General features: G+C 43.7%; 1 pseudogene; it reads right to left on the bottom strand.

The window, feature by feature from the left end:
- Positions 1-1,122: 1,122 nt before the first annotated feature.
- LOC129355791 (galanin receptor type 1-like) lies at positions 1,123-23,817 on the bottom strand (annotated as a pseudogene).
- Positions 23,818-25,778: the final 1,961 nt, after the last annotated feature.

Raw genomic sequence — 25,778 nt, 5'->3', positions numbered from 1 at the left:
TCCTCTCTCTTTGGTTCTTTGGTCTCTTTGGTTCTTGTCTCTTTGGTTCTTGTCCCTTTGGTTCTTGTCTCTTTGGTTCTTGTCCCTTTGGTTCCTGTCTCTTTGGTTCCTGTCTCTTTGGTTCCTCTGTCTTTGGTTCTTGTCTCTTTGGTTTTTGTCCCTTTGGTTCCTGTCTCTTTGGTTCCTATCTCTTTGGTTCTTGTCTCTTTGGTTCCTGTTTCTTTGGTTCCTCTCTCTTTGGTTCCTGTCTCTTTGGTTCCTGTCTCTTTGGTTCTTGTCTCTTTTCCTATCTCTTTGGTTCCTGTTTCTTTGGTTCCTCTCTCTTTGGTTCTTGTCTCTTTGGTTCCTGTCTCTTTGGTTCCTGTCTCTTTGGTTCCTCTCTCTTTGGTTCTTTGTCTCTTTGGTTTTTGTCCCTTTGGTTCCTGTCTCTTTGGTTCCTATCTCTTTGGTTCTTGTCTCTTTGGTTCCTGTTTCTTTGGTTCCTCTCTCTTTGGTTCCTGTCTCTTTGGTTCCTGTCTCTTTGGTTCTTGTCTCTTTGGTTCCTATCTCTTTGGTTCCTGTTTCTTTGGTTCCTCTCTCTTTGGTTCTTGTCTCTTTGGTTCCTGTCTCTTTGGTTCCTGTCTCTTTGGTTCCTCTCTCTTTGGTTCTTGTCTCTTTGGTTCTTGTCTCTTAAGACATGGAAGGTGAGCTTGAATCTCAAGAAAGATGCCTAGACATTTATGCCCCTTTTTTCACTGGTTCTTCTCCATCAGCTCAATCTGCCCAACTCGGTTCTATAGCAGGGTGACTTAGACTCCCTCAGGAAATTAAAGTTACCAGCAGCTCACAGGCAAAAAAGTGGCACACAGTAAGCATACGCAAAAGAATACAAAAAAATACAAATTAAATACAAGGTACACAGTACCGCCCCCTGGTGGTGGGGGGTGTAGCGCCCCACCACCAGGAACCATGTGCTTCGTTATGATGCAACAGAACATCAGTTGTGGTTTTTCTGAGACAAAAGAAAATACGCAGTGGAAGGGAGGAAGCGGTCCTCCTCACATTTTGGGAGGATTGTATTAGGACCTCGATGCCAAACAAACTGCAGTTTGTCCAATAATGTGTGGAGAGAATATAAAAAGAGACTTTGTTGACTTTTATTTTCTGGTCTGCCTGGACTCCATGCAGCTCTGCCATCAGCTGGTCGCTGCTGAAGGAGATCCAGTTGTTGTTCTGTGGGTTCTCCTGGTGGTTCTCCATCATGTCGGCCATGTTCCTCTTCTTCTGGAGAACAAACCAGATGTTACAGCTTGTGGCACATAAACGTAGAGAGATGACAGAGTTACTGATGTGGAAGTTACACAGAAGGAATTCTTTCAAACTGACATGTTGCTTTATATATGCAAACAATTTTTACCATCCAGACATGGAGAATTATGAATAACTGGAATAGTTGTGTAAATTACAGACAAAACTTAATTATGTTGTTAGTTTTAGACCAATGCAGACATACATGCCACTATTGTTTTCTTCAGGTTTATTGGTTTTATGTCCTCAACAATTAAGCATTGATAACCAGTTAATAACTGATATGTAGCCATTTCACAATAATAGGATGTAATATAAACATGTTTATTATCTCACAATGGGAGAAACGCCGCTGTCACTGAATCAGTCGCTGTTTGTATCTTTTGTCACTTCCGTGTTGCAGCGAGTTTCGTTTTTCTTCTTTCTGTCCTCAGCCAATCACTGAGCAGGAGCGAAGCTTGCGTCACCAACAAAACCAGCAGGTCCTTAAAAGCTAAAAGTTCCGAACGAGCCGGGTCGAACCGAACCGGGCCTGGCCGGTTACCCCTTTCGATGGTTTGGGACCGGCAGCAAGCCGATCCGACTCTGGGCTCTGGAACCAACCAGCAGCCTGCAGGTGAGTTTTACCTGCCTGAAGGCAGAAACCGCTGGATGAACTCTGAACTCTGGAATCGGCTTTACTGAACTGGTAGAACATTATGGATAAACCTGGAGCCACCGGGTCGCTACAGAACATTGTTTCAGGGTCCAGATGTTTCTGGTCTCATGGTTTGAGATTTGGATCTGATCCATCCAGTGTCTTTGAGACAGACTGAAAATCCATTCTTCTTCAGAAACTTTATTTATGGTTAACAGCTTCAGAGTGTCTGTGTTAACATTCATGTCATGTATTTATGTTAATGTACGAATAATTAGAACCAAAACCGCTGACTTGGTTTGTCTCAGTTGGAGTTCAGGAGAAAACTGAGAAATTTGACACATTAAATAAAATCATTGTTCAGTTTGTGGAAAATTCTCTCCACGATAATAAAAGCACAAGATAAATCAGGTCTCTGCTCGGTTCTCCGTCAGCCGCAGGCCGACCAAAGCAGCCAATCACCTGCAGCCTCCCTGGTCATGTGACCGGCATGACCTCCAGCTTCTCCTTCAGATGTTGGTGCTGGAGTGCGTGGTGGAGAAGTTGTCCAGGCGGAATCGAACCACTCTGCCGTCGGCCGGCGCCGCGTACAGCAGGTGGCGGGCGAACACCTGGCGGCAGGCTTTGCGGAAGTTCTCGGACAGGAAGGCGTAGAGGATGGGGTTGATGCAGGAGTTCCCATATGACAGGCAGTGGGACACGATGCGGAGCGCGAAGGTGGCGTCGTTCAGCGGGTAGGTGCCAAACTCCACCCACATGGCGATGATGTGGTGCGGCATCCAGCAGATGGTGAAGCCTGTGACGACCAGGAGGATGGTCTGGACCGTCTGGAGAGGAACCACAGGAACACAACCAGTTTAACACACCAGACAGAAACATTAAACCAGAGAGGGGTGAGGGAAGGTCCAGTTCCAGAACCGGATTCTGCTGGGAAACCAGATTCTCTGACTCCTTCCAGTTCACCCGTGAAATAACTTTGCACTGTAGTTTATGGGTAGGGTTAGGGTTAGGTTAGGGTATATGTATATGTATATAGGGTATATGTGGATCATATGAATTTAATCCCATTCGGTGTCTTATAGGCTTTATGATTGATATGCAATGATTCTGGAAAACCTTAGTTGATTTCACTGCAGAATTATGGATTCAATACTTCCAATGACAAGCAATGAGTGAGGAACTGCGATGCTGTGAGACCTCTGGTGGCAGCAGCTGGTACTGTCCAATAAGCTACTGGATGCAAACTGTATCCAGCAGCTTATATCCTGCAATAAGCTGATGCAAAAAAGGGTCTCTGTTGAAATTATGTGAAAAGCAGCAATGTTGATACATCGTCAGGTCTTTTCATCAAACATTGAGATGTTTCAAAATTGCCCTGTTTTCACTAAAATCCATTATCAGAATTTGAATTTGATTAATTTAATGGTCAATGGAAACACAGTGATTGACTCTAAAACAGCAACAGTGGAAACAAAAAACTATTTTACAGCAAGAACATTTCAGTAGAACCAGAACCAAAGTGTCTGAATGACTGGGGGTGGAGTGGATCGATCAAAAACCACGAAAAGCAGGACTGGTCCACTGAAGCCCTGATTGGGTTCTGATGGGGCTCTGAGGGGCACTATCGGGGCCCCCAGGGGCCGGTGACCTCCATCCTGGGAAGGTCCCCTTCACAGATGTCCTTTTCTAATCCGCAGCCACCCTGCCTCTGGTTTACTGTGGACTTTTTCCAGTGATCCTGGTTTTCCTTTTGTTGGATGATGACGTGGCTGCTGCTCTTGTTATGGATCGGTTTTCCAGAACCGTCTTCAGTTGGAAACAAACTGAAGCTTATCTGCTGTTTCTCTGCTGGTTCGTTTAAAGCAGCTCTATAAATAACTGGAGCTGCAACAGGCCGGCTCTTTACGCTGGGTAGCCGCTCCTGGCTCCATCTTCTACACTGTTTCTACACACAGTAACTTTCATACAGTGCTTCCCATCACTGCATGGTGGGGCTATGCATGTTCATGATCTCATGTCAAATATTTAGAATTTTTCCTCATCTGGAACAGAATCGTGCTGCTCCTGAGCTGCTTCATCAGATGATGTCAGACTTCATTTATTTTAGACTTTCTTTTTCTGAGTTTATGACTTGTTGAAAGTTGATGAGCACCAGCCCATCAGGAAGCTGCTGAGCTTAATCCGAACCCTGACCCTAACCCCAACCCGAACCCTGACCCCAACCCGAACCCTGACCCTAACCCCAACCCTGACCCTAACCCCACTAAAAGAAAGGTTTGATTCCAAGGGAAGAAATCCCGTCTCAGGAAAATTCCTTAAGAGCAATTTTGGGGTTGGAAAAGTTACAGTGAAATGTCACGTAAAATGTGGTTTATAAGCTTTTCGACCATATTCAAGACCAAAGTGACGAGAAATGCATATCAAACATGTTTTTCACAGAAAACAAATTGTTGAGAGGTAAAAGTAAAATATAAATGTTGCTCAGATACGAGTTTTGTTCACTCTGACGGATCTAATCTCTGCTACATTTTTACAAACATTTAAGGTTCTAAGTAAAAAGCTTTAATGAGGAACTGCTCTTAGTAAAACTCCTCATAAACTTCGATTTATAGAAATGGCTCCCAATACAAGTTATTATGGGATATTTAAATTATAACTTGTCCTGGAGAACCAACAAGTAGAAAGAAAAACGAATGAATAAGTTAAACGTAACAATTTCTTTTTGTGGTTTTAAAGGCTCTGTGTTGAAGACGATGAGAAATGAAGACATTACTTTCTGTTTTTTCTATTTTTCTCCCATACAGAGCTGTTGCTCAGCCCCTCCCTCCCATTTCAAACTCTTCTTATTAACGTAAGAGTTAAAGGGATAAATGTGATTAGATATTTGCTACATTTAACAAAAACAGCCAAATCTATCAAACAATGGAGCCAGTTTTGCTCGTTTTGATTGAAGGCATAACAGGCAGTTTATCGTGATTCATCCAAAGTAATAAAATAACAAACTGCAGTCGGATTATTGCTGATGTGTTTCTTCCTATTGAGCAGTAAAGAAAATATAATGTGTTTCATATATTTTGCTATAAGTATTTACTCAATGGAAGGTTTGTTATTTGTGCGGCAGAACCACAGTAAACAGCTAGCTAACGGTCTAACAGCTAGCTAACGGTCAGCTAACAGCTAGCTAACGGTCACCTAACAGCTAGCTAACGGTCAGCTAACAGCTAGCTAACAGTCAGCTAACAGCTAGCTAACGGTCAGCTAACAGCTAGCTAACAGTCAGCTAACAGCTAGCTAACGGTCACCTAACAGCTATCTAACAGTCAGCTAACAGTCAGCTAACAGCTAGCTAACAGTCAGCAAACAGCTAGCTAACAGTCAGCTAACAGCTAGCTCCTTTCTTCAGTGGCTCTAACGGAGCCGGTACCGTTCCTGCTGTTGCTCCTCCTACACTTTGGACTGAACCATTGTTCTGACCTAAACATTCATTCTTATTTTTTCTTAGATACATGGGAGATTTATTTTGTTCTTTGCATCTTTTGTGTTTTCATGTCGAAATTGTTAAAATGTACTTTTCTTGTATCATTTTTTTCGGTGGGTAATTTTAGACTTTTCCAAAATTGGCGGCCGCTGACCTCTGTGCCCTTTTGAATCCTAGTTTACTGAACGTACGCTTCTGTTTTAGCTCAACTGTAGTTTCTGAACAAAGACAAATGAAGTAGCTTCTTTCACAGCAGCCAGTTAGTGAGAGATTAGCTATCATCCTTCCTAACCCTTCCTGTCTAGCGGCGGGTCGTTCTATTGAGGGGCGGTTCAGTTTGACAATGGATCCCTAACCAGATATTCCTCCTCTTTGCTCTGAAGATGACTGGATCAGACGGCTGTGCTGCTCCTCAGCTGCATTAAGTTATCTGGCAGCAGAAGCTGAGAAGCTTCATAGGAAGCTGTATTTTATGTTTTCTCCTACATATAATGATGTTTCTAAGTTATTTAAGTGCCCAAATGTCTGTATTATCATTATTATTGTTGTTTTTATTAATAATATGAAAACAGGAGAACCTGGTAACAGGTTCTCCTGTTCTTCATCCATCCAGGTTCTTCATCCATCCATATGTCCTCCATAAAATATGCCCTTAATCATAAACCCTACTCCTGTTTCTAAATATATCCTCAGCTCCCTCCAGACCCAAACCACCAATGAGCTGCTCGCTGTCCACAAGCTGTCCAGAAACATCCTGTCTTCTGTCAGAGACATTTCAACACAAATGTTCCTATGAGGTTGTGAAGAAACCTGATCACTGAACATTTATTCAACGTCTCCAACAGTAGACTGATCCTTATAGACCAGGGGTGTCAAAGTCAAATGGACGGAGGGCCAAATAAAACATTTGGCTACAAGCCGAGGGCCGGACTGTCCAATCTTCATTGAAACCAAGATTTAACCTACTGAAAGCATAACAAATATATTACAATATGATTGGATAAATAAAGCAATATTTTCTTATGACTCTGTCAGTCATTTTTAATTTCAGCAGGCACAAAATACAAATGTCCTTTATATAAAAAACTCATAACATGAACATTAAATGTATGAAGTGATATTATTTAAGGCACCATCAGTATATTCTCTCATTTAGCAAAAATGGGCTGAATTTAGGCAACTTCAAAGAAATAAATAATAAACAATTTTCTATCATTCACTCAACTGAAATAATTAAAAAGAAATATTGCCTCGAAATACAATAAAATAAAGTGCAAAAATCTCTTGTTACTTAAAACCAATAGCAATTAACACACTGGACTGCATCTGTCCTGCTCAAATGTACATTGACTTTCCTTTCTGTGCTTTCTCTGGGTTAGTGTGAAAAAAACAAATAATAACAATCAAAAGTCATTTTCTCTGTTAAATAGGAGACAATTTTATCAAAAGACTATTGTCCACTTCATGATCTATTTTCCATGAAAGGCCGAAAAACAAGAAACACTCCCAGGAACGGAGTCGGCAAACAAAAACAACATAGTCAACACAGACAAGAAAGCTTTAAAATCCCTGAGGGGAACAACCAAAAACAAGACCTTCTTTGTGTGCATATTTAACTTTTAAACTTGAACAGAGTATTAACTTCAAATATGTAATTGCACAGTAAACATTACTGTATTATTACTGTATTTACATACATTTATATACATCACTGTATTACTGTAACACTACATTACTTGTTTGAGGCTGATACTTGGTGGTGTTTCATCTTTTGCACAAGTTCATCAAAGTTCGGGGTCAGGCTCTGAGCTGAGGAAATCCTCAGAACTGAGTAAAGGTGTTCAGCAGTAAGTCGACTTCTGTGTGATGTTTTGTTCAGCTTCATTAATGAAAACAGTTGTTCACACAGGTATGTACTGCCAAACATAGACAACGTTTGAGCAGCCTGGGTGCGCAGCTGGGGCATTGTGTCCGGAAGGAAGCGCGCAAACTCCAGCACCCACTGCTTTGTAATTTGCCTTCAGCGCATCATCGCATTGTAGCTCAATCAACTCCATTTGGAGATTTGGCGGTGAGCTTTCACATCAACGGCAAATGGATTGCTGAGCAGTGCAAACCTGTTTTTTTGTGCTTCAAAGTCAGCAAATCGGTGTCGAAAGTCAGCAGCGAGTATACTAATTTTATCAGCAAATTCTGTGCTCGGGAAAATACTGGTAGATAGCTCATCTTTCATGGTCTGACAGCTTGGAAAGTGGCTCAAGTTTTCTTTCCGCATGTGTGCCTCCCACAGAGTCAGTTTGGTTTGAAACGCCTTCACTGTACTGTACATTTCAGAGATGACACGAGCCGACCCTGCAGTTGCAGGTTCATTGCGTTCAGGTGACTCGTAATGTCACACAGAAAAGCCATTTCACACAGAAACCTTTTGTCTCGGAGTTGTGTTGTGTCTTTCCCTTTGCTGTCCAAGAACAAACAAATCTCCCCACGAAGCTCGAAACACCTGCGCAGCACCTTTCCCTGGCTTAGCCACCGCACCTCAGTGTGATGGGGCAAATCACCATGCTCCGTTTCTAACTCGCTCAGAAATGACTTAAACTGGCGGTGATTTAACCCTTTGGCTCTAATAAAGTTAACTGCGCATGTGATGGTGCTCATTACATCTTTCATTTTCAAGGCTTTACCACACAACGACTCTTGGTGTATGATACAGTGATAAGCTGTTAGCTCACGTGTGACGTTTTCCTTCTGCGTCTTCTCCCGTATCTTTGCCACCAGTCCACTCCTATGTCCACACATCGCAGGTGCTCGTCTGTTGTCAGACCCATGAGTTTTTCCCAAGGCAGCTCCATCTCGTTTACACATCTTGAGACCTCCTCATACAAATCATGTCCCGTAGTTGTGCCATGCATAGGACGTAGCGCTAACAACTCCTCTGTCACGTTTAGGCTGGAGTCCACTCCGCGGATGAAAACTGACAACTGGGCAATGTCAGAAATGTCTGTGCTCTCGTCCACAGCCAGGGAATATGCGATGAAATCTTTTCCCTTTGTAACAAGCTGCTCTTTTAGATTGTCAGACAACAGGTCTACGCGATGAGCAATAGTATTTCTGCTCAGGCTGATGTTTGAAAAGAGCTGTCTTTTGTCTGGGCAAAGTTCGTCACAGACTTTAAGCAAACAGTTTTTGATGAAATCCCCCTCTGTAAATGGCCGGGCTGATTTAGCGATCTCCTCTGCTAAAATAAAACTGGCCTTGACAACAGCCTCGCTTTGTGACTGGGCTTTTCTGAACAGACCTGTCGAGATTTGAGGCCTCGTTTTAATTCCTCGACCTTCTGTAGCCTTTGTTCCATGTCCAGAATCTTGTTTTTGTCTTTGTGTTTTGTTTCATGATGCCGTCTCATATTAAACTCTTTCATCACCGCCACACTTTCTCCACATAGAAGACACACAGGTTTTCCAGCTACCTCCGTGAACATGTACTCCAACTCCCACCTTGTTTGAAACCCCCGGTTTTCACTGTCCACCTTCCGTTTTGCCATTGTTGATGGGTATCTGTAAGATAACTTTTGCTGGTATGCTAATGACTGATGCTGAATGACTGCCGAATAAATTAAGCCGCCTCCCACTATGCTCCCGCTCGGCGCGTCCCTGTTGCATTGTGGGAAATGTAGTATTCGTGCGTACATTATATCTGCGGGCCAGATCTAATAATAGATTAATATCATCACGGGGGCCAGGTAAAACCCTCTCGCGGGCCTGATGTGGCCCGCGGGCCTTGACTTTGACATATGTGTTATAGACCAAGGTAGCTGAACACGGGTCCAAACCGACGGGGAACATTCAGAACATCCTGGAGCACCAAGCAGTTCTCCAACCCGAAGAACGTCAATCCATCATCCAACCATCCATCATCCAACCATCCATCATCCAACCATCCATCATCCAACCATCCATCATTCAACCATCCATCATCCAACCATCCATCATCCAACCATCCATCATTCAATCATCCATCATTCAACCATCCATCATCCAACCATCCATCATTCAACCATCCATTATCCAACCATCCATCATCCAACCATCCATCCAACCATCCATCATCCAACCATCCATCATTCAACCATCCATCATTCAACCATCCATCATTCAACCATCCATCATCCAACCATCCATCATCCAACCATCCATCATCCAATCATCCATCATTCAATCATCCATCATCCAACCATCCATCATCCAATCATCCATCATTCAATCATCCATCATTCAACCATCCATCATTCAACCATCCATCATCCAACCATCTATCATCCAACCATCCATCATCCAACCATCCATCATCCAACCATCCATCATCCAACCATCCATCATCCAACCATGGATGATGGGTTTTCATGAGCTGTATGCCAATAAGCTCATGACAATAAAGGATCTGAAATATTTCAGTTGGTGTGCAATGAGTCTAAAATATATTAATGTTACATTTTTATCATTACATTGTGGAAATTAATGAACTTGATCACAATATGCTAATATTTTGAGAAGGACCTGTAGATCGAATATGTCCGATCTAAAATCGGGCTTATTCATCGTGGTCTCGGCCCGATTATCGCAGCCTGTTGAATGTGACGGGAGCCAATCAGAGAGCGCGGTGACGTAAGAATGGAGGGGATCCCAAACATCGGAGGTGACATGTGGAAATGTTTATTACTACATGTAAAGCTCATTATTATATATGTTTATTATATGTGTTTATGTTTATTCAGTTAAAATGTTATGAATCATAGAGCAGCAAATAGAGCAGCTGCTCCTTTTATCAAACGACTTTTCTTTTTGTTTCGTCTTTAAAATGATCCACAAACTATCACTGCTGCTCCTGCATCATGTTGATTATTCTGAATTCACTGTGGGATGTTGGGTTTTACTGGATCTTCTTCTGGAGCCGGGACGTTCAGTGGAACCGGGACGTTCAGAGGAACCAGGACGTTCAGAGGAACTGGTTCTGGTGCCATGGAACCAGGACGTTCAGAGGAACTGGTTCTGGTGCCATGGAACCAGGACGTTCAGAGGAACTGGTTCTGGTGCCATGGAACCAGGACGTTCAGAGGAACCAGGACGTTCAGTGGAACCGGGACGTTCAGAGGAACCAGGACGTTCAGAGGAACCGGGACGTTCAGTGGAACCGGGACGTTCAGAGGAACCGGGACGTTCAGAGGAACTGGTTCTGGTGCCGTGGAACCAGGACGTTCAGTGGAACCGGTTCTGGTGCCGTGGAACCAGGACGTTCAGAGGAACCAGGACGTTCAGTGGAACCGGTTCTGGTGCAGTGGAACCGGGACGTTCAGTGGAACCGGTTCTGGTGCCGTGGAACCAGGACGTTCAGAGGAACCAGGACGTTCAGTGGAACCGGGACGTTCAGAGGAACCGGGACAAGTGGAACCGGGACGTTCAGTGGAACCGGGACGCTCAGTGGAACTGGACGCTCAGAGGAACCAGGACGTTCAGTGGAACCGGGACGTTCAGTGGAACCAGGACGTTCAGTGGAACCGGTTCTGGTGCAGTGGAACCAGGACGTTCAGTGGAACCGGGACGTTCAGTGGAACCAGGACGTTTCAGTGGAACCGGGACGCTCAGTGGAACCAGGACGTTCAGTGGAACCGGGACGTTCAGTGGAACCGGGACGTTCAGTGGAACCGGTTCTGGTTCCGTGTTGCTCCTGGACTCTCAAACCGACCGAACCTGTTGGACTTTTATCGGCTCTGAGGTCACAGAGGTTTGGGAAATCGGCCAACGATCCTTAAACCAACCAGACCTAAAACTCACATCTCCTCTCCTCTTGACCTCTGACCTCACGCTGTCTGACTCTGGTCACCATGGTAACCGTTACATATCCCTTCAAAATAAGATGCAGATGGGCCACAAAACCAACATTTTCCTTTTCTAAACATTTAACTCAGGATATCGACTGATGGACCCTGAGCTGTTTCTCCTGCTGGAGACGCTGAGAAGTGATGCTCAGGGAGACACTGGGTCTCCATGGTGATGCAGTCTGAAGCTTCATTGGCTCATCAGGTCACCTGACCATCCAGAGCAGCTTGGACTGTGGGAATCAACCCACCGGGACAAACCCATCCTCCTGCCTCTCTGGGCCTGCAGACAAACTTTCCAAAGAATCTGATCTGGTTCTGTTCATTTTGCTGCTTGTGGATCAATGTTGGCGCCAAAACGCAGCCGAGAGAATCCGGTAAAGGATTTTCAAAATAAAAGATCCTCCAGAGTCAAATGATACAGAAAACTGACATATATTTAATCCTCTGTTGCGTGGCACCAACTGGTCCACGGACCGGGACCAGTTGGTGGCCCGGGGTTGGGGACCACTGCAGTAACATGGATCACTGATGCCATGATGATCCTTTACTGATGTCCTTTTCTGATGTGGTAGCTGCATCACATTCCTCTGTGACCAGAATGTTGATGGTCGCTGGCTGTGGCTCAGACTCCTGAACTTGAACAGCAAGTGCTTGAATAATCACCTCTAGTTTTACTATCTGTGTGCAGGTTTGCATGGACTCCTCCGTGCTGAGTGACATGTGGGAGACCATCTGCACCTCCTTGTAATGATGGAGGGAGAATCTAGACCCACTTTTAATAGGTACTCAATCACATCGTAACCAATGACTGATTCTTCTCCCACCACTTCCTCCTCAGCAACTAGAACCGACACCCAGAGCTCCAGCTGAGTTCGACTCACAGAAGGTCATTTAAATTTGACCTCAACCTGCCAATCAAAGCAATTGGTGTCTCATTCACTGCAGGTCCAATCATTTCAGTGAGACTTCTGACAGTAACATGGGACATTCAGTTTTCTCCAATTTTCACTCAGGAGGCAAATCTGGGATCCAGTGTCCCATAGATCTGGGATCCAGTGTCCCATAGATCTGGGATCCAGTGTCCCATAGATCTGGGATCCAGTGTCCCATAGATCTGGGATCCAGTGTCCCATAGATCTGGGATCCGGTGTCCCATAGAGATCTGGTTTCCACTCCATCCTGCAGGCAGATAATGGTTGGCTTCTGTCTCTTTGTGATGGAGAGAGGAGGTGATACTAACACTCTCATTTAACTCAGGTTCTGAATAGTGTGTGATGTCAGTGGTAAGCTGGCATCCATTTCTTGTTTGGTCATTTTTCTTTTTGTCATCTCATATTGCTGGTGCAGATGTCGCTCTGCTCAGACATATCTGCTTCTCCAGGCCCATCTGATGTGTTTTTAACAAATCTACCCATGTGACAGATGCCCACCTTGTCCACATTTGAAGCAATGGTCACACCACTCTCCTCTATTGTCCTGGCAATGTTTACAGCCACGTCTCTGGAAACAGGTAAAGTCATGAACCAACCTGCTGATGTCTTCGTCTCACTTTGTCTGATGGCGTCTAGGAACTCGGTTTCTACGTGAGAGGCAGATGATTGAACTTTTCCAGTTTTAGTCTTTATCCCCGTGGAAGACGGCTGTTGTTGCTCCAACTGTTGTTTTGGGAACTGCCGGTGCTTCCATCCATCCATTATCCATCTGTTCTACGTTTCCCATCTCTCTGCGTTTCTCAGAAGTTGTCGGTGAACAGAATTGATCTACCGAAACCTGGTGGATCCAGTTTATCTTTCTGACAGGAAATGATTTCTGTGAGTGGGAAGGTTCAACTACCTGCAGACGGGTTGGTCCATGTGAAAGGTTCTGTTGTGGCCCGCCGGTCCGGTGAGCTGACGGTTTGGGTCATAGAATCAACAGACTTCTGGGTCGGAGCCGTTTCCTGCAGCTCATCATTTCTCCTTAAGGGATACTGCATAAATCTGCTTTATGACTTCATGTGTTTGTTCTGGTGACTCAGCAGATTTAATAATTCCTCTTATCAGTCTGAGCAGATCCATAAAGCAGAACCAGGTTGTTCCAGAAACCGGACCGAACCCAGCCCGGCCCGCTGCTCTGGGCGAATCTGTGCCAAGACTTCAGGTCTCCAGAGGAACCTCCTCTATTCTTAGACGCTGTCTAAATATTTACCCAGCAGCCTTTGTTCCTCTGCAGCACCGCGCAGCAGAACCTGTAAACGACCCGGTTCTGCTGCTGCAGGACGCCTGCTCTCTGTCGCCTGCCAGCCGGGCCGGGACCACAACCAGGACCAGAACCTGTACCTGGATATGGTACTGCTGGTAGCACTGTGTCTAAACCCGGCCGGCTTGGACCCAGAACCCTGCAGACGTGATGAGATCAAATGTCTGAACAGTAGAAGCTCATTATCATCATCAGCCTCCTCTTCATCACGAGCCCAGATGACAAACCCAGAAGAACTCTGAACCCTGAACTCTGAACTTTCCACCAACTTTTCTTCTCACTGTGAGTCACTGACCTGAGGAGGAAGAGAGGAAGAAGAGGAAAAAGAAAAGGAAGAAAAGAAGGAGGAAAAGAAGGAGGAAGAGAGGAAGAAAAGGAGGGAAAGAAGGAGGAAGAGAAGGAAGAAGAGAAGGAGGAAGAGAGGAAGAAGAGAAGGAGGAAGAGAGGAAGAAGAGAGGAGGAGGAAGAGGAAGGAGAAGAGAGAGAAGAAGAGAAGGAGGAAGAGAGGAAGAAGAGAGGAGGAAGAGAAGGAGGAAGAGGAAGAAAAAGAAGGAGAAAAGAAGGAGGAAGAGAAGGAAGAAAAGAAGGAGGAAGAGAAGGAAGAAGAGAAGGAGGAAAAGAAGGAGGAAGAGAAGGAAGAAGAGAAGGAGGAAGAGAGGAAGAAGGAAGGAGAAGAGGAAGAAGAGAAGGAGGAAGAGAAGGAGGAAGAGGAGGAAGAAAAGAAGGAGGAAAGAAAAAGAAGGAAAAAGGAAGAAGAAAGAGAAGGAAAAGAAAAGGAAAGAAAAAGAAGAAAGAAAGAAAAAAGGAAAGAAGGAGGAAAAGAAGGAGAAGAGAAGGAAGAAGAGAAGGAAGAAAAAGAAGGAGGAAGAGAGGAAGAAGAGAAGGAAGAAAAGAAGGAGAAAGAGGAGAGAGAAGGAGGAAAAGAGGAGGAAGAGAGGAAGAAGAGGAAAAAGAAAAGGAAGAAAAGAAGGAGGAAGAGAGGAAGAAAAGGAGGGAAAGAAGGAGGAAGAGAAGGAAGAAGAGAAGGAGGAAGAGAGGAAGAAGAGAAGGAGGAAGAGAGGAAGAAGAGAGGAAGAAGAGAAGGAGGAAGAGGAAGAAGAGAGGAGGAAGAGAAGGAGGAAGAGGAGGAAGAAAAGAAGGAGGAAAAGAAGGAGGAAGAGAAGGAAGAAGAGAGGAGGAGAGGAAGAAGAGAGAAGAAGAGAAGGAGGAAGAGGAAGAAGAAGAGAGGAGGAAGAGAAGGAGGAAGAGGAGGAAGAAAAGAAGGAGGAAGAGAGGAAGAAGAAGGAAGAAGAGAAGGAGGAGAGGAAGAAGAGAGGAGGAAGAGAAGGAGGAAGAGGAGGAAGAAAGAAGGAGGAAAAGAAGGAGGAAGAGAAGGAAGAAGAGAAGGAGGAAAAGAAGGAGGAAGAGAGGAAGAAGAGAAGGAGGAAAAGAAGGAGGAAGAGAGGAAGAAGAGAAGGAAGAAGAAGGAGGAAGAGAGGAGGAAGAGGAAGAAGAGGAGGAGGAAGAGGAGGAAGAAAAGAAGGAGGAAAAGAAGGAGGAAGAGAGGAAGAAGAGAAGGAGGAAGAGGAAGAAGAGAAGGAGGAAGAGAGGAAGAAAAGAAGGAGGAAAAGAAGGAGAAGGAGGAAGAAGAGAAGAAGGAAGAGGAGGAAGAAAAGAAGGAGGAAGAGAAGGAAGAAGAGAGGATGAAGAGAGGAAGAAGAGAAGGAAGGAAGAAGAGGAAAAAAAAGGAAGAAAAGAAGGAGGAAAAGAAGGAGGAAGAGAGGAAGAAGAGAAGGAGGAGAGAGGAAGAAGAGAGGAGGAAGAGAAGGAGGAAGAGGAGGAAGAAAAAAGAAGGAGGAAAAGAGGAAGAAGAGAGGAAGAAGAGAAGGAGGAAGAGGAGGAAGAAAAGAAGGAGGAAGAGAGGAAGAAGAGAGGAAGAAGAGGAGGAGGAAGAGGAAGAAGAGGAGGAAGAGAAGGAGGAAGAGGAGGAAGAAAAGAAGGAGGAGAAGAAGGAAGAAGAGAAGGAAGAAAGAAGGAGGAAGAGAAGGAAGAAGAGAAGGAGGAAAAGAAGAGGAAGAGAAGGAAGAAGAGAGGAAGAAAAGAAGGAAGAAAAGAAGGAGAAGAGAAGGAGGAAAAAGAAGGAGGAAGAGAGGAAGAAGAGAAGGAAGAAAAGAAGGAGGAAGAGAAGGAGGAAAAGAAGGAGGAAGAGAGGAAGAAGAGAAGGAGGAAAAGAAGGAAGAAAAGGAAGAAAAGAAGGAGGAAAAGAAGGAGGAAGAGAAGGAAGAAGAGAGGATGAAGAGAGGAAGAAGAGAAGGAGGAAGAAGAGGAAAAAAAAGGAAGAAAAGAAGGAGGAAAAGAAGGAGGAAGAGAAGGAAGAAGAGAAGGAGGAAGAGGAGGAAGAAAAGAAGGAGGAAGAGAAGGAAGAAGAGAGGATGAAGAGAAGGAGGAAGAGAGGAAGAAGAGAGGAAGAAGAGAAGGAGGAAGAGAGGAAGAAGAGAAGGAGGAAGAGGAGGAAGAAGAGAAGGAGGAAGAGGAGGAAGAAGAGAAGGAGGAAGAGGAGGAAGAAGAGAAGGAGGAAGAGGAGGAGGTACAGGAAGAGTAGATCACCTTTCGTTTGGACAGCTCGGACCTCTTGGACATGTTCTTCATCTTTTTATGCAGGTGCCACAAAACCTGGAAGACAGACATCAGACCTGGGATCAGTCAGCAAAGCTTTGGGTCGGAGGTTCTGGTCTGGCAGAGGGTGGATCTGTTTCCAGAACCTTCTTAACAACACCTGAAAGCTTCAAAAGCTTCTTCAGTTCATATCCAGATTTTCTCCTTAATTAGCAGGATTTTGCCTTGGAGACCAATATGACGGTTCTGTCAGCCGACATCAACCGGCTTCATGCAGAAATATTTATTTCGTCAGTAAACAGGAAGGCTTGACGTCGTTTCTGCAACTGAATCTGGGAAAAACCAGACGTTTCCTCCTGGTTCCCATCTGGTTCCGAACCAGATGGGAACCAGTAGCAATAGTAAAGATGACTGGTCCAGAGGTTGGTTCCTGTCTCTGTTCTATCAGCAGTTGGCCAGTAGGGGGCGCTACAGGCAGCTTGCTGTCAGTCAGACTGACCCAAAACCTGACCTCGTGCTGCCGGATGCATCTGCTGATCATGTATCGATCAGCATCGGTCTGCTCACTCAGACATGAAAACATCGACGCCTCATTGGACGCCGAGTCCTACGTTACGTCGCCGCCATTTTGAAAAAACTGGACCCGTTTCATTTCACAGGTAAGAATGAGAGAAAATAATATTTCATGAGCAGAATTTCTGGACTTTGCTTCTAAACCAAGGAATGTTTCCCAGGTCAATAACTGGGCCAAATAAAGCACTCGGGCCAGAATCCTGTTAGCTTAGCTAGCTTTCACTCTGCAGGGTTAGCTGAGGGGATTTTCTGATGCCAAACTGCTGTTAGAAGAGAAACGATGCATTCCAGAGCAGTCAGTCAGGATCAGAGCTAATGCTACAATATGCTAAAAATGTATGTTTTTCCAAGATGTGAAGGAGTCAGGATTTCATTTTCTATCACATTCTTAGGTAATTTCTCTTTTGTCCAACAGGCCGTGTCTTCCATATATTTCAAACATGCTTACATTTATCCAAGTACATTTTAAGTATTCGTAGTATTAAGTGTACTACATATAAATATGTAGGAAGTATAGTGATGATATGCTTGCACCAATTTTGACATAACTTTAAAAGCATTTAAATATAATTGTACCAAAATACACTTAAGAAATATATTAAATAAAAGTATACTTTCAGTGAAGAAAACATTTATTTGCTCAAGTGTGCTAATGAAACAATATGCTTTAGAAGACATTGTATATATTTGAAAATATATGCTCAAAAGAGAATTTTTCAAAATTCACTTAAGGCTTACTTTAAAAGTAAACTTTTTAGGTTCCTTATTAATCTTTTTCTATTTCATTAAAATGGCAAAGAATAAAAAAATAACAATTCTTAATGTTGTTTAATAAAGTAAATAATTGGGTCCCATATGGGGGAAAGAGAGACAACAGTTCTAAAGGCCCTTGACCACAAAAAATATATATTTTATTCTCAGAAATAGAAAAAAAAATTGGGGCCCTGTCAATTACTGTTATTGTGGGTTTTTTTAAAAAATTGTTTTTAGCAGTAAAATTAAAAGTTGGCCCTCCCAGAGCAGAAAGCACACATCCATATTTGCACTGAACTCCCTCCATATCTGAGTCAAATGGTCCCTTCCTGCTTCGCTTTCAGCAGCAGTCACTAGAAGACACTGTGGCAGTTCTTATGCTGTCTAGGAAATTAATAAAGTCAAGTTTTCAAGAAATAGAAAGATAAGAGAGAGAAAAAGACAAGAGTGTCAACCATTTAGCATAGTTAGCTTAGCCACAGGCTGCTGTTTGCCTTCATACATTTAATGAATTAAGGACAAGAAATACCAAGATAATAACACATTTAACTTGTCCCTGTACCTTTTACCACTTAACAACAGGTGAGTCAGTCAGCAGCTCCAATAACCTTTAACCCCTGACCCAATGAAAAAGGTGAGCTACACTGTGTCCAATGACAAGCTAGTTTCTCTACGTCTTTGCTCTTTTTACAATTACACAACAAAAACAATACATTTGTTGCTGACAGAAATTCAAACAATTTTTATGAAATGGTTAAAAAAAACCAGCCTCCTGTCTGGACTGCAGCCAGTCTAAATAGTTTTACCTTAACTTGCGTCTAAATGACAGATATCTGTATCCTGACCCGTCCTTATGTAACTTTTATAAAACTTTTTTTTTTACATATTTGTTTGAACTGTCATTGTATTGTGACAATATGGCATGAGAGGTCATTTGTTAAAAAATAAGATCTCATCTGCTTTCTCCCAGTACAATCTAGAAACAACCAATCAGAGGCAGGTTTTAGTGCTGTCAATCACAGTCTCATGTGGCTGCTCATCCCTATGCTGCAGCTAGCAAAACCTGTTGGAAACAGTTATTGGTAAATAACTGTTAATCTACCAATGACGGCAGATAAACAGTTTTTCGGTAACAATAAGTTGTTTCTCCACCATTACCACATTTAGCAGTGAGTGAATGAGTTGATTGACAGCACTAAGACCCTCCTCCTGGTTCTGATTGGTCGTTTTTGGACAGAAATTTGCATTACTTTAGCCAGTAAAAGTAGTTCAGGTGGAGATTGATTCTTTTCACAGATTATCTGTCTCATAACAAACTGTCACGACATGATAACTGCTTTAACAAGTACAGAGAAAACATATTTCTTTATTAACGTTATATACTGCAGCTTGAATAAATGCAACTACATAGCATATTTTGAGAAGTCTGGATTGTTTTATGTCTATTTTGCATGTTGTCTGTGACTGTTGCTGGTGGGAACAGACATTTCAATGAGATAAAACTAATAATAATAATAATAAAAACATTAGCCAACCTACTTGCATATTGTATGCAGACTATTGGATGTAAAATTTATGAGCAGTAAATATTGTGCTAGTTATCAGTATTGGACCAAAGAAAGCAAGGCAGTCGCAGACCTTTAAAATTGAGGTGCTTTTTATGGGTCAGATAGACTCAAGAAACTGTAACAGTAGTTGTGCAGGGGGCCCAATCTCATTTTATGGCCCAATATTCCCCATCCTGGCGGCGCCCCTGTGTGTTCATGCTTCAAAATGTCAAACATTGACAGTTTAATGACAGAATAAAACAAAACTTGTCCTTAACACTAAATGTAGCTGGTATCGTCAGTTACATCTCTCCGAATGTGATTTGTTGTTTTCAGTTGAACTAAAACAGAAGCTATTTTTACCCAATCCATTCTCAGGATGTAGGATCTATATGGAAGTGTCATGATGTGTGGTGGTGAGGTAGACGCAGTGGACCCAGGTATGAAGGCTAAATGATAATTTCATGGTAATAAACACAAATAATTCAGGCAGCAACGGAGAGCAATGGCAAAGACTCACACAGGTAACAACTGGACAGACGAGGGCCTGACAAGCAAACGAGACACACACCGGAGGATTTAAACACACAGAGGATAATCAGGGAACACAAGATACAGCTGGGAGCAATGAAGGGTAAACGGGGCAACTTGGAGTCTCAACAGAACACAGAAAAACCAAATCCTCACAATTAGTGAACAGCTTTAGCTTCAGTTCACACTCCGGACCAGATGGTGGCAGTATTGCACACTTTCAGATTTTTTTAAGAGCCCCATAAAAAGAAAAGCCATGAAGCCAGAGAAGATAACAGACGCTGTTCAAATTTGCCATTTTTACTGGTATAAAACTGAATTAAAAGAAGAGAGGGCCTGGTAATAGTCTGCAGTTTGGTAAATTTGGTGATGTCCTAGTCCAAGTTAGATGACAACACAACAGGACCAGAACCGATGGAAATGAAATGAGGGTCATGAAAGGAGCTGAAGGGACGCAGGCTGCTAACGTGTCACTAGCTAGTGGTACGTTTGCTTCAAAACACTAATTATCTTTGATTAATTATAAATAGTGCAGTGAAGATATAAACAAACACAAAGTTTTCAGAAATAATTTGATCAGCTTTATTGTCATTTTAAGGATATTATTACAATAATCATTCAGCTTCATGTTCTGATTTTTGCAACTTCATACAGTTCTATTCACAACCTGGTTTTAATGAAGTTCATTATCCCAAACAGACTTTGATATTGTGAGGCTGTTATCAGAACTCCTTTATCATTTACAAATCATTGTTTTTATCCTCAACACATTTTTGCAGTCTAAGCAGATTAAGATGAAAGATGAAGCCAGAGATCAGAAATTAGAAAACCTAAAGCCTTTCCTGTCTCAGAAGAGGATTTGGTTTCACCAGATCACCAACTAGATCACCAACCAGATCACCAACCAAACCACCAACCAGACCACCAACCAGATCACCAACCAAACCACCAACCAAACCACCAACCAGATCACCAACCAGATCACCAACCAAACCACCAACCAGATCACCAACCAGATCACCAACCAAACCACCAACCAAACCAACCAGATCACCAACCAGATCACCAACCAAACCACCAACCAAACCACCAACCAGATCTCCAACCAGATCACCAACCAGATCTCCAACCAGATCACCAACCAGACCACCAACCAGATCTCCAACCAGATCACCAACCAGATCTCCAACCAGTCCACCAACCAGATCACCAACCAGATCACCAATCAGATCACCAATCAGATCTCCAACCAGATCACCAATCAGATCTCCAACCAGACAACCAACCAGATCACCAACCAGATCTCCAACCAGACCGCCAACCAGATCTCCAACCAGATCACCAACCAGATCTCCAACCAGATCACCAACCAAACCACCAACCAGACCACCAACCAGATCACCAACCAAACCACCAACCAGATCTCCAACCAGATCTCCAACCAGATCACCAATCAGATCACCAATCAGATCTCCAACCAGATCTCCAACCAGACAACCAATCAGTTCTCCAATCAGATCTCCAACCAGACAACCAATCAGATCACCAATCAGATCTCCAATCAGACCACCAACCAACCAGCTCTCAGGATGAAGCTCCACATCGTCTTCATGGTGAAGGAGTTTTACTTTACTGAGCAGCTGACCACAGTTTAACAGCAGAAACTGGTGAATTTCCAACACTGAGGGCTTAATAAACATGATTTGAACATTTTTGGACTAAGGTAGTTTGTCTCTCTTACTTAACCATCTTCATAGTTAATGCCCGCACCAGCTGATTCTATGATATTGTTGACTATTTATCTACTTCTGACATCAACAGGTAAAGACACCCAGAAAACCATCTTCACTTCTGATGATGTCACATACAACGTCTTCAAATTGTCAGTTATGCTTTTGTCTTTGCTGTTTTTCTGTACTCTTTAAAATGCAAGAGCTTTCTCTGTTAACCTGCTGTGTTGCTGTTCTTGTCGGTTTCTGTAAAGTGCAGTTAGCGGGAATCTTCTGCTCCTCTCTGTTCTTTGGATGGAAAAATGTCAGTAAAACTGGGACATTGCATTAAAACAATACTCTGTCCTTGGTGGAATATTTCTCACATTTCCCCTAAAGTGTACCTGTTGTTTCATTGTGCTAATTTTCATCAGCATGTTGACTGTAAACGTAACAATTTGTACAAGTCTGTGATCGTATGTTGGCAACATAGTCTTGAAAAATGGTGACATATTGAAGCACAATGTCTTTAGTTTGACCCGTAAAGTTCATGGATCTTCTGTGTTCTGGTACCTGATGTGTCTGCAGTGACTATGAAGCATTAATGTACAAAGTGGCAAAGCAGAATAATTAAAGACAATAAGTAACTAAAGTTACTTCATTAGCAATTACAATAGAAATGTGTAACTGTAACATACTGTAATCCCACTAATAATATATAAACTATGTAAGGCCAATTTACTCACAAGACATTCTAAATGTATAATCACAAAAATAGTACATTTAAGATATTGCAATCAAGCATGTCTATATTACATATAAACCTTAAAGTATAAAGTAGAACTTTAATTGTTCCAAAGAAGCATATAATGATACATTTAGTCCACTTTGAATTGATTCTCTACAATTTAATTACTATTACACTAAGCACATGATTATTGTTCTGAAATAATACTTCAAGTTAACTGACCCTAAACCAAGTATACTCATGACTAGTGTGATTAGACTAGTCATGCCAAAACTTTACATACTTACAATATTAATTCTTCAGCTGAACATTTGGACCAGCAGCTGAGCTGGTCCAAATGTTGGCAGCATAAATTAATCTGCATGTTAATGTAAACTTTATGTTTGTTTGTATGTTCATGAATACAGTCCAGTGTGTGTCTTCATCAACGTGAATATAAGAAGGATTAATCAGAATCAGCTGGACCAAATATAATCACTGATTCCCAAATATATTAGTGTGTGAGAGAGAATGTGTCAGTGACAGATATGAACCTGAAATACAACGACGCTTTGTGAATGTGCCAGTGTGGCTCACTGTGCCGAATCTCAGCGGGGGGCGACCCGCTCCGTGTTCATGTCTGTCTGTGCTCAGCGACTTTTTACTCCACAGACTGACAAGCTGTTTAGATTCCTTCCTATAAGAACCATGAACTCGCTCTGCAAACCGTCATCAACGTCACCAGTTCACCGACCTTTGACCTGTTTGACAGACCACATGCTGGGACCACCAAACAGCCCTAACTCACTCTTGACATTATGAAAATATTCAATCATAGAAGGAAAACATCATTATTGTTTGGAGCATTTATCTTTCATTTTTTGCTGTATGAAAGAATTTCTGCCAAGCTGAACTTTCAAGTTTCTGAAAGCGGAGATTTAGAGGCTTAAAAGCTTGACAGTGTGAAAGACCTCTGCTCCATTGGGTCAGTTCTGACCCAGTTCCTCCTGTAGAACCTAAAGACCAGTTCGCAGAAGCTCTGGCCTCCTATCTGTCTCTTGGTCTTCTGTCGGACCGCCGCAGGTGAGTGCGGCGCGCGGCGCCCCCCGCAGCAACTCTTTACGGGCTCAGCAGGTTTACGCGCGGCCTTTGGCCCCTGCTCATGCCATTAACGCGGGTTTTACGGCGGCGTGAGGAGTGAAACATTAGCCTGGAGCTGGACTGACCCTGATGTAGCAGCAGCAGATGAGCAGCAGCGGCAGGATGAAGCCCAGCAGCAGGATGGACACCTTGTAGGCGCGCCGCGACGCTCCCAGCCCGCCCTCCAGCAGAAGGTCTTGTTCGGTGCGCTGGAGTGGCTGGTGAGCACGTAGTTCTGCGCCACCGGCACCGAACACAGCAGGGACATGGTCCAAATGACGCACAGCCCGGCCAGCGCGTTTCCTGCGGCTGCGGATGCACGCAGAGCTCTTGGAGCGCACCACGGCGATGTAGCGGTCCACGGACATGGCCACCAGCGTGAGGATGCTGACCAGCATACTGGCAGTGGTGAAGAAGTGTCCGAACTTGCAGAGGAAAGCTCCGAACACCCACTCTGGCAGGGAGTAGATGGTGGCGTGGAGCGGACGCAGAAGAGGAAGAGGAGGTCTGCCGCGCTCAGGTTCACGATGAAGATGTTGGTGGGGCTGAGGGGCGCGCGCCACCGCTGGTTTCACCCTGCCGATCACCAGCATCACCAGGGAGTTCCCGAAAGCCCCACGAAAGATCAGCCCGAACACCAGCGGCACGATCACCACCTCCGGCCCGGGCTCCCCCGCGGTGCGGTTAGTCTCAGCCCGGCTGTGACGACGTTTCCCGGCGGCACCATGCTGGAGCTCCGGGCGCCGGCTGGAGGTCAGAGCCGAGCGCAGAGCGGGGCCATGGTTCGGTCCGACACGTCCCACAGCAAAGTCCAAGCGCAAAGAACAGCTGGAAGAGCGTCCACTTAACGAAACCGCAGAGATCTGCTTCCGGTCTGAGGCTTTCAAAGTAAAACTGCAGGTCCGAGTCTAGAAGAAAGCCGGTACCAGTCCTAATGGTTCTGTGAGCTCTTCCGGAACAAATCTATGGGGTGTTTCCTGCCATAATCCAAGAGCACACAGTTTCAGTCTGAAAACAGAATTTCATGTCTTTTGTTCTCAAAACTTTTAATACTTTAGCTTACAAACACACACACAAATATCATATAGATAGATAGATAGATAGATAGATAGATAGATAGATAGATAGATAGATAGATAGATAGATAGATAGATAGATAGATAGATAGATAGATAGATAGATAGATAGATAGATAGATAGATAGATAGATAGATAGATAGATAGATATCATGACTATGTTGTCTTTGGTTGGGTGAACAAACCCAACCAAAGCTCTTAGCAACCAGTAGCTGCTAGTGACCAGTAGCTCTTAGCAACCAGTAGCTCTTAGCGATCTGTAGATGTTAGCGGTCAGTAGCTCTTAGCGACCAGTAGCTCTTAGCGATCTGTAGCTGTTAGCGGTCAGTAGCTCTTAGCGACCAGTAGCTCTTAGCGATCTGTAGATGTTAGCGGTCAGTCTCTAGCGACCAGTAGCTCTTAGCGATCTGTAGATGTTAGCGGTCAGTAGCTCTTAGCAACCAGTAGCTCTTAGCGATCTGTAGCTGTTAGCGGTCAGTAGCTCTTAGCGACCAGTAGCTCTTAGCGATCTGTAGATGTTAGCGGTCAGTAGCTCTTAGCGACCAGTAGCTCTTAGCGATCTGTAGATGTTAGGTCAGTAGCTCTTAGCGACCAGCTCTTAGCGACCAGTAGCTCTTAGCGATCTAGATGTTAGCGGTCAGTAGCTCTTAGCGACCAGTAGCTCTTAGCGATCTGTAGCTGTTAGCGGTCAGTAGCTCTTAGCGACCAGTAGCTCTTAGCGATCTGTAGATGTTAGCGGCCATTAGCTCTGCTGGTGGATGTTTAATGTACCGCAGAGCAGAAGGCTAATGTCGTTGTCTCTCCCACATCCAGTGAGTGACGCAGGTTGCTACAATCGATAGTAGCCACACAGGCACACAAGGTAGAAGGAAACAAACACATCCAGTACAACACCTTTAATGTATTGGCTGTGAGGTTGCCAGGCGACTGTGCCAAAAGGCAGTTCCATGTTTCATAAGCGAGCAGAGGGAGTGCGAGGAGAAGTTGAGTACAAGTTTTGAGAACAAAACACATGAAATCCTGCTTTCATACAGAAAGTGTGTGGTCTTGGATTATGGCAGGAAAATTCCCCCATATTAACGGACTTTAACTGGACCAATCCAGAAGCTGCTGAAAGTGCGTCAGAACCAGCAGGACTCCAGATGTGGTTCTGCTTCTCTCCTTTCACATTGCTTGTTGAGGAAGGTTTTATTTTGTCAACTGTAGTTTCTACTTCCTGTTGGGAGTCTGGTCCTGAAACACCTTCAGCTTTTGGACCTCAGGTTTCTTATCATTTATGATAATAATCCAGAATATTTACATTTTTCCTGGTGGTAATTTGTTGTTCTTGTTCAGGCTGGCGGAGCCCAAAGACCGGTTCACCAGAACCAGAACCAGGACAGAATCAGGAGATTCACAATGTTGATCAATTCAGAAGATTTTAGTTACAAATCAATAATTATGGAAATGTCTCCTTCCTTTGGGTCTTATTAGTAGTTTGTGTTTCTTTCTACTCCATGTTTGCTTTTGGGTTTGGATCTTGGGCCCATTTCAACTATAAATCAGAACATTCAGCTTCTACTGGAAAAAGACTTTTGATCATTTCAGATATTAAACTTTTGAAGAATTCTG

The sequence above is a fragment of the Poeciliopsis prolifica genome, unplaced genomic scaffold, assembly GCF_027474105.1.
Source record: "Poeciliopsis prolifica strain line A6 unplaced genomic scaffold, Auburn_PproV2 SCAFFOLD146, whole genome shotgun sequence".
Taxonomy (NCBI): Eukaryota; Metazoa; Chordata; class Actinopteri; order Cyprinodontiformes; family Poeciliidae; genus Poeciliopsis; species Poeciliopsis prolifica.
This window is presented reverse-complemented; position numbering and strand designations above follow the sequence as displayed.